The sequence below is a fragment of the Drosophila willistoni genome, chromosome 3R (genome assembly GCF_018902025.1).
Source record: "Drosophila willistoni isolate 14030-0811.24 chromosome 3R, UCI_dwil_1.1, whole genome shotgun sequence".
In the NCBI taxonomy this organism is placed as follows: domain Eukaryota; kingdom Metazoa; phylum Arthropoda; class Insecta; order Diptera; family Drosophilidae; genus Drosophila; species Drosophila willistoni.
The window spans coordinates 31,256,487-31,266,835 of NC_061086.1; the positions used below are offsets into that span (position 1 = coordinate 31,256,487).

The 10,349-nt window shown below is 36.3% G+C and overlaps 2 non-coding genes across 2 annotated transcripts; both read right to left on the minus strand.

Annotated features, from left to right (window-relative positions):
* Window positions 1-962: 962 nt before the first annotated feature.
* Window positions 963-1,034, minus strand: Trnat-cgu. Its single transcript has one exon. It is a non-coding gene; the product is annotated as a tRNA-Thr (tRNA).
* Window positions 1,035-1,635: 601 nt separating this feature from the next.
* Trnat-cgu lies at window positions 1,636-1,707 on the minus strand. Its single transcript has one exon. It is a non-coding gene; the product is annotated as a tRNA-Thr (tRNA).
* Between the last annotated feature and the right edge of the window lie 8,642 nt (window positions 1,708-10,349).

The window sequence follows — 10,349 nt, forward strand, 5'->3', positions numbered from 1 at the left end:
ACAACAGGCATGGCGTAAAGGACCTTCATCCTTTTGGTTAAAGCATTAAACAACTTGCCTTTGTGTTGTGACACAAGAGGAACGAAAAAAAAAAAACAATAACGAGAGCCAAACCACAACTGAGAGAGCAGCAAAAAGTGGCGGCACGAAAAGGATATGCAACAGAAGATTCAATGCACAGGTCGAAAATACGCTCTCGAAAGATGAAAGCGTGTTATCAGCTACATGTTGTTAACCCAATGACATCGCAGCACAAGCATCGCTGGGACTGAGGAGGAGAAAGGTCAAGCTATTGTTGTTGCTCGCACACGAATGCGATTTGCCTTAATTTATTTTTATTTCCACTCTTTATGGCGTCACACACATTTGTGTTAATTTACACACACACCACCACATCTGCTGAAACACACACACATATGAACATAATCGTAACCCACACACACACACACACACACACACACACACCACACATAACTTACAGAAGCATACATATTTGGTTTTATGTGCCCTCATCGTTCACCCAAACTGATGACCGAAACCCTCTTTATAACTCGTATTCGTCGTTTGTTTTAAAGGTTCAAACGTGCCCCATCCATAAACATCTCAACCTAGCCCAGTTTCTAGCAATAATTTAAGTAATTTCTCTCATTCTCACAATCAGTTGGCTGATGTGGAAATATTTTAACAACTGATCAACCTTATGCTCTTTTCATTTAGGGGTTAAAATAAGATACATAAACTTGGATTTTTTTGTTTAGATACAGAACAAACAAAATAAGGTTTAACTAAGCTAAGAAGGGAGAAAGACTTTACTTTGCAGAAAGTGAGCTTGAGTCTATAAATGTATACAAAATTTTTACATTAAATTGATTACATTTACTTGGCGAAATAAAAAAAAAGCCGCTTAATAACAGAAAAAAAATTAATTCTTCACAAATAACTCCCGCTCTCACAACTCTCCTTGCCTCCTGTGAGGGTTGAACTCACGGCCTTTGGTTTACGAGACCAACGCTCTACCACTGAGCTAAAGAGGCGACGGCAAGACGGCCGCCAAATGCATTATACGAATTACGATATTCTGCTGGAACATTAGCTAGAACAAGAGAAATGGTTATGAACGATCAGTTCAACAAACAGAAGAATTGCTCCTAGCAGTTCTTTGTAAAATGCCAACACAAAGGAAAATGTTTACATTAACTTGTAGGTAATTTATTTCAAAAAGGTTTGATCGCCATAATTTTCAATATTAATAATTCTAATTATAAATGTAATTAAATAATTTTTTACTCTAAAGTGGTTTAAAGAGGCTTCTTTCTCTGACTTTGGATCTTGGATAAAAAAATATGTTACTATGGTTATCTATTGGAGTGTGAAGACTATATAATCCATCTTTGATTAATATCACTCCAAGACTCTAGTACTCAGCTCATTAGCTTCAAGCGAAGGAAAGTGCGCCTGCGCCTGCCTACTGTACACCAAAACCAAAGAAAACACCTAAAGCGGAGCAAAACGCAAACAAATATTAAACCAACACCAAAACTCAAATAACAAGAAGCAAAGAAAGTTAATATAAAAACTCTAGAAATAAAGAATGACGGTAGGAAAAAAAGAATAACTGGTTTTCACATTCCCGCATGCCTCCTGTGAGGGTTGAACTCACGGCCTTTGGTTTACGAGACCAACGCTCTACCACTGAGCTAAAGAGGCGCTGTTCTAACCGCTGCCAAATGCCAAATACAATCGAACGCTTGCCCCGAGAGAGAGAATGAGAGCAGAGATGGGAATTGCTTGTGAGATAAGCGCTGATGGGCATGCGCAATAAGTGAAATCGTGATTGTGAATTGCAAATGAAAACTTTAAGCAACAAAATATTTTGAAAAGAGCTAAAAAATAATAAACAAAAACTTCTCAGTTGTACAAATAACAGACTTTATACTTAAAATATTATTTCAACATATTTGAATGCTGTCAACATGGAAAACCACTTACTAACTATGTATATTGTACAGTGCAACTAATGTGATGAGATAAGATAGTAACTTCAATTACGCCATTAAGCAATAAATAAACAAATTAATTAATTAGAGTGGGTATTTGAATATGCGTAAATATTTAGGTACATATATCTTTATAATATCATTAAAATGGTTCGATGCAGAATCTGAAATTCAGAAGTTTGGTATAAAATGTTCTCAAAAATATATTGTATGATTAAGGAATTCGGTTTTCAAAAACAAATAGGTACTCGTTAAAACAATATGAGTCTTTTTTTAAATATGTACCTTAATTTGCCAACAGAAACTAACTTGTCCATCTGGGCACTGATCAGATGTCTTATGAATCTGATTTAGGTCTTCAGTTAATGGAACAAGTAATTATATAATTGTTTGATTCCTAATCCATCAAAGTCATGACCTAGGAGAAGCTTCATTTAGACTGGCTACGCATTTTGTTGAGCACACATGGATCAACATCATTCATTGTCATAAGCAATCCGCCGCATTTCGTGTATGGACTATATACAAACAGTCAGACATATGTACATATGTGTGCTACAAGGCGGAAATGCTTTTGTGACAGCTCAAAATGAAAGCATTTCCTCTGTTTTCTTTTTTTGCTGAAAAACAAACCCATACTTGAATTCAAATACTCTGTTTTCTGCTGTTTCTGTTATATTTTTTTTTTTTGTATGCGCCATAATACAAGCCATTTACTTCTGTTTGGCCTTGAATCAAGTTAAGTAACCAATGACAAATTCACTTGTCACATAAGACACACAATTGTCGTGAATGATGAGTTCCTCATGTGGCCAAAAAGGACGAAGTAGAAGGGAGGAGCAGGTGGCTTTGGGGCCAACAGATGTGTGCGATATGCGGAGGAGTGACAATTCTATTAGTTACAAATTGAACAGCCAGGCCAACTGCCAACTGCCAACTGACAGCGGGCACGGGCACGCAAACGAGCCATTAACACCCGCCATAACTAGTGCCATAAACAAGGCTATCTCACACTCCCAATCCTTCTAAGCAACTGTATACAAGAAATGTTTATACGAAGTCAAAATTATTTGAATAAACTTTAATAAATCTTTAAAAATCTAGATCTAGTTAGGACCGAGAACTTTCGACTTTTACTAACTAGCCTCTTTTAAAATAAATAGATGTTTTATTTGTCAAAAACTTAATTTTCGCAATATTAAGAAAAGTGTAAACTTGCAATTATTGCAATAAGTTGGCACACATGTATGTGTGTGTTTTATGAATGTGTGTGTATGTTCCCTCCTGGTTTTTCGGGATATATGTGGGTTATGACTTGTCTTTTGGCGTTGCTCGTTCTATTGGGCTAACAGCGAGTGATTTACTACGCACTGGGAAAACGGGAAAATTAATTGCCACTAATCAAGTGATTTGAATTTTTCATGCAAAGGTCTCGTAAAAGGGTTCTCCCCTATTATTCTTCTTGTAGTTTCATATTAAAAGGCAGCATAAAACAATTTATGACGTTTTATAGCATCACTAATTACACGCAAGCGTCCGGACTGATTAATACCTAGACGTCAAAGCGGAAATTGTGGAATTGTGGGTGAAGGGTCGCCGAGTGTCGAGTAAATTAAGCAAATGTTGCGTCGCGGGCGGGAAGAGTGTGGAATTTGAGTGGGCAATTTGGGTTGGTCCCACTTTGGCACATGTTCGGCATCATTTTCATTGATTTTTCCCTCTTTCCAACAAACAACTTGTTAACAAACGCACGCACTGGCTGATGAATGAAGCTAAGCTGCTGGATTTATGTGGCCCAGGATCAACGAAGAAAAAGCAACAAGAAAATTAAAGAAGAGAGGCTCGAAATAACATCGACCCACAAACTATGGGTCAAGAAGCTAATTTATTGCGTGCTAGCCGGGCAAAACGAGTTGTGAGTTGGCATATTTTCAGCTGCTGCTTTTGCCACCTCCATCACTTCCCACCCCCACCCCCCACCCCACCCGAATTCACATCCTTCGTTCCTTTTTCATAGTTGCTTAGATGCTGGTTTTCATCTTCATTTGGAGTTTGGTTTCTATTTCCAGCTTTTTCCTATTGTTTTTTCTCTCTCTTTTGTCGTATTTTAATGGCTAAATTAATGTTCATTTGACTTTGGGAAATTCTTAAAGCATTCCCATGAAATATTTTGGATTGTGAGTTGAATTAGGGCATTAAATATAGAAATTATAACAACAACAACAATTACAACAACAACAACAAAAATTACAACAACAACAACAACAAAAATAACAACAACAACAAAAATTACAACAACAACAACAATTACAACAACAACAACAAAAATTACAACAACAACAACAACAAAAATCACAACAACAACAAAAATCACAACAACAACAACAACAAAAATTACAACAACAACAAAGATTACAACAACAACAACAACAACAAAAATAACAACAACAACAATTACAACAACAACAACAAAAATCACAACAACAATTACAACAACAACAACAACAACAACAACAACAACAACAAAAACTAAAACAACAACAACAACAATTACAACAACAACAACAACAATTACAACAACAACAAAAACAACAACAACAGCAAAAACGGCAAGAACTCTAGCTCTAGAGTTTTTGGACTTGTAATTTTTTCCAAATCCCAAAATGAACCAAGTAGCCAAAAAACTGGACCAAAACCATAAAATCCTTAATATCTCAGCTCTCCACAGGACAACTGAGATGTCCTTTGCACCGGAGATAGACCTTGATGGTTGGAGTTTTATGAGACCACTTTCGTCCTGATCCTTTACAGGACTCGCGAGATATTTGCCATTTTTCGTCAAACAGAAAATTCCTTTTATCTCTGTTTCCAGAAGGACTTTCAAGGATCTGTTAGCGTCAGTCGAAGCGGATTACTAAGTCCTACAATCTGACAAAAGGACGTCCTGTTCGTCCTTTGTGTTTTTTGCGATTTTTGGTCATTTTTCTGAGCAACCCCCTTACAAAAATTCGAGCAATATTTATTAAAGGATATTGCAAATCCTTGAATGCAGATCGATAGTCCTGCTCCTGTAAAATCCAAAAAAGTGTGTCCTGTCGAATTTGTCTAGTGTCCTGCGGAGATATGGCATCGAGAAAATCATCCTTTTTTCGTTTTTTTGCTCTAGAGTCCACAAATCCTGCCGCAGGACAAAAAGACATGGTTTCCTAAGATGTCCTTGACGAGCTCTACAGATTGGCTTCAAAAAAAGTTGGGGTTATCTAAGGATGCAGGACATGCAATATTCCAAAAACGTCCTTATTCTCAGCTACTCCAACGACATACGAGGACCCGATGTTGTCAATCGATAGGCATGGACACGGACTATACACTGGCCAAAGGATATCCCAATCGTCCTTAAAATAACAGAGTTATGAGCACTCTTTCTGTTTTTTGGACTTGCAATTTTTTCCAAGTCCCAAATTGAACCAAGTGGCCAAAAAACTAGACCAAAAGCACAGGAGATGCTTGAAGTTTTATGACACCACTTTCGTTCTGATCCTTTACTGGACTCGCGATTTTGCCATTTTTCGTCAAACAGAAAAGTCCTTTTATCTCAGTATCCTGAAGGACTTTCTAGGATCTGTTAGTGTCAGTCGAAGCGGATCATTAAGGCTTCGAATCTGACAAAAGGACATCTTGTTCGAGATACTAAGATGTGCTTGTAAAGAGCATGTGAAAATACATTTGTTTAATAAATTTGAAATATTTGTTTTACTGGTGTATGGTATACCTCAGTCGGCGAGACGACATACTTACTTCATTATTAATAGGTACATTTTTTTACCCTTTAATCTTTTGTTCAAAAAAAAGGTGTCAATTGATATCAATTTGTCTTCCTAGTGTTTAATAATCAAACATCAATATCCGTTCAGTTATAAACACATAAATCCCATTTTTATCGTCTAATCAAATTCCATAGACTCTCACGCAACATTTATTTATTTATGGTTAGGCCATAAATTTAATTACTAAAATAATCAAAATGCTTGGCAAAATAGCCGTGAAATAAAACAGAGATATAAAATTCCAAATAAAAGTACAATTAATGAGGCACGAAAAACAATTTGACAAACACTGCGGGTGCCTTCCGCAAATTAACATAAAAAATGCGTAAAATTTGCAATTAGAATAGAATAGATAAATAGTGTTGAAGAAAACACATTAAAGTCAATGTAGAGTATAGAAAAATTTCAAATTAGTTGAATATAAACAGAGTTAGGCACTCACAATTTTGTGAGCTGCTGCCCTGAAACTAACTAGGCTTCCTATTCTGTCATTCATTTGGCCAATTGGTCATTCACTTTCAGCCTTGCGTTAGCCCACCCATGTACATGCCACTCAAACGCAGTGGAGTATAATAGAATTACCTGGCGCTCTTTTAGCTGTTGACTTTTCCTTTTGTATTTTCATCATTTTTTTTTTGTTTTGTTTTTTGTTTTAGCCATCAGACACAGTTGTTATATAATATCGAATGCATGCACATGCCATGACCAGGACGAGAATGCTGACATAAACCTGTCACTCCCAAGCCCCAAGTCTGCACCTCTCAATTGTCGAGCACTTTATGTCAGCGCATAGCAGGTGAATGTGTATGTGTATGTGAGTGGGTGTGTATGTGAGTGGGTGTGTGCACAAATGTCAGCAATTGTCAGGCACTTTCAACATTGCAATTTTTCAATAATATAAAAACGCGGAAAAACCGAGACCTCTAGCTAATTGGCCTGTCATCAACTTTAATAGCCTTTGTTATGTCTCTAATACTTAGTTTAAATTAATTAGATCAAGTAGTTTCGTTCTCTCTCTATACTTAATTTATAAAAAAAACTTTGCCTAACTAAAAGTTGAGCACACTTATTATGGGTAAGAGATTCACTTATTATGGGTAAGCGATTCAAAAAGTAAAATTTCTTCATTGTTTTGTTTAATTATTATTTGCTAATTGATAATTTCTTGCCTAATAAATCTCGTTACTGTATTACAAAACGCGTTTCAACTTTATTTACATAAAAGTAAAGGACACATATCTGATTGTGAGCTGCGAATTAACTATTTCCTCGAAGGAGTCGTAAACCACATCCATCAGTCAATCGGCCATATAATATTTTATGGTTTTCACAAACTACTTGTCAATGTAATTCCACAGAATGCTCGTGACATTTTGTAAAATATGTTTATGGAATGTATTAAATTGACACAAAATTTTCATTGCCACCTTATCATTCTGATTTAACGAATTCGATTTCATATAATAAGCGAAAGGCCGATGGCATTCCACCCAATAAATTCGGCAAAAATGTTCAAATTTGTAATTGTCAGAGTGTCGTTGAAATGCGAAAATGTAAAGCAATTTCTGTTAAGTCAAGGGACTTGGAAAAGTTGTATTATTTGTTTTATTTGCGCCCCCTTAAAGGCACTCAAAAGTCATGAAATTACCAAAAATGCAGATGAAGTTGCTGTGTGAGAATGAGGGGCGATGAAGGGAACGAGACTGATTGTGAGCTTAATGGATGAGGCCCAGTTTTATTTTGTTTTAAGTTGGACATTTTATGGCTGCTGCATTTGAATTTCTAATCAATCTAACCCACTTTATGGTCCAAATAATGCAGATGTGGATGTGGGTTCTTCCTGTGCCCCATGGGAGGGGATATTTTCATTCATTTTTGATGGCTACCAAATGGATTTGGCCTTCATAAAAATTGTGATGAACAATGGAAGGGAATGCGAAACAATTGAAATCTTGAAAGGCTTCAATCTGCTTATCGATTCAAAAGGCTGTGTCATAAAATGACAAATTTTCTCTCTTTATTTTTTCTTTTGCCTTTCACCCTTTTACCCTCACTCAGAGTGGCGTTTACCTTCTGTGTGTACATCTTTGTTGGGAAGGACTCATAATGAAAACCTATAACATTCTTACTTAAACCATTAAACGAAGAGCCGTGAATGAATTTTTCGAAAGGATATTTGAAGGTCATCGATGACCGCGTGGCCTGCTCTAGTCCCGATAAGCAGATGCTTTTAGTCATCTCGGCCAGGTCAGGTTTCCCTCTTGGCCGCTAATTGAATAATTTAGTTCGAAAGTCGCATATTTCATTTTGATAAACTCATAAATATCATCATCATGGTCATCATTATCATCGATGCAGCGGAAATTTCTGCCATTTATTTTGTGTTATTATATTCTTCTTCGTTGGGGAGGTTATTTTTCCTGCTCTTCTGTTTTTCGCTCTGCCATCCAGCCGGAAAAACGTTAAAATGAACATGCCCGAACGTGCACCAGGTGGTCCGTTTGGTGGTCGGTGAGTCGGTGGGTCCTATGGGCCGAAAGGACTGGAACAACATTAAATGATTTATAGGTCCGTGTCTGGACTGCGTGCGTCCTTAAATTTCATAAATTTCCGACTCAGCCTGCGCTTTATGGCAAAATGAAGCAACAAAGTTGACGGTTGGGATGTTGGAAGAAAAGTCAATAAATGGAGCTGCTATATTATGTATTACATATTGCTGTGGTTCTTCTCTGTCTCTCTCCCTATCTACTCTCTCTCTCTCTCTCTCTCTCTCTCGTTCTGCCGATATTCTGCACTCAACCACCCATCCATTGCTTTCCATTTCCCTCCTCTTGTTGGCATGAGTTTTACATTTATTTTACGTTATTTTCCTTTTTCAATTCTTTGGGTATTTCATGTTTTGCTTTTATTTTGGCTTTGCTGACTAACACAAATGCAAATTGCTATGAAATCAAACATCAAAGTTGTAAAAGCTTTTTGTTCTTTTGTTTGTGTGCAATTTCACGCCGTTTTGCATTGTTGTGGTAATATTGTGAATGGACGACATGGCGTATACTTGATTCGATTCATCTTAAAACGTACAAGAAAATCGTGTTAGAAAACTTTACAATTTGTTGTTTAGTAAGTTCTATCTTTGCTGCATTGGACCAGATTTGTGGCAAAGATTTTAGAATCATCACTTCTCTTGAAGACATTGACATTGATTCGATTGAAAATGACGTAGAGAATAGAGAGAGGAGAAAGAGATGGCTATAAAGTCAAGGTAAAATATGCCGAAAATGTCAATTTTTCCAGTGTTTCGGCTCTTTAACAGCGGTTGAGAGTGTGAAGCGAAATTCACATCGATTCCGCGGAATTCACTGACAGTTCCAATCGAAATTGATGTGAGAATCCATGGACGGAAATTGAAAATGGCATTCGCCGTCGCGGTGATTTCCCCTACCCCCTTGTCCTGCTTTAGCCCCAGTTGTATATTTCCAAATCCCAAAAGAAATATTTTGTCGCGAAATTGAATGTTCTTCTTGATTTAGAATGTCCTTAACCTTTGGCTTAATGTGAAATTGTCCCAGTTGGAAAATATTTTGTCTTAAACACAGATAACATCCGTTTCGTTGATAATAGTAAAGCAACCAAATGATAACTTTGACTTTCACAAACAAAAGTAATCAACCCATTTAAAAAGTTCTGACATTCCTGCAATTTCCCATATAAATGAGTTTTTCAAATTTCCAACTTTAACTTTCATGGCAAAAAGTCAAGCCAAAAACTTTGCGCCATAATTCAATTTTTCGTACTCAAACAGTAGCCATGAAAATTTCATTACTCACTTGCCCTTTGCCAACCACCGCGAGTTAGTTATGCGGTATTTTTTTGGGTGACAGCAACAAAATTTTAATTAAATTTGTAATACATTATGTATGTACATAGCAATTTATAATGAAATTTCAGTTTCAATAAAGCATCAAATTCGATTTGGCATTTTTGCCAACGGATAATTGAATGTGTATCAAAATTATTTACCATGATGGCGAATGGCAATGCAATATCAATTGCAATTGCATTACCATTGCCCACTCAAAGTTCAATCGACTGATTGGCAAATTGCCAGTGAGAATTAGTAGCAAACACAAATTCAGCAATTGAAAAAGTGCCAAAGAGTTGTAATCTATGAACATATGTAATCTATAAACAAAGAGAACTACCAAAATATGTCGATTATATCTCAAGTTTTTGTCTTTCTAGCTAATTTAGGTGTGAAACATAAAGAAAAGAGATCAAATTTGGATGGACTTAAAATGGAAATTCGTTTAGCTTTAGATGTGAGTATATGACTAGATTGGATACAAAATGGTCTATGCTTTGCTTTTTGAAAGAGTATAGAAATATAATCAAATATGCATATAATTTCCAAAGAATGGAAAATCTATTATATGTACTTACATGAAGCAAGTCTGTGTGTGTGTGTTTGTGTGTGTGTTGGTAACAACGTGTGGCAAATTGAAATGCAATCCAAGTGGAATAGAAA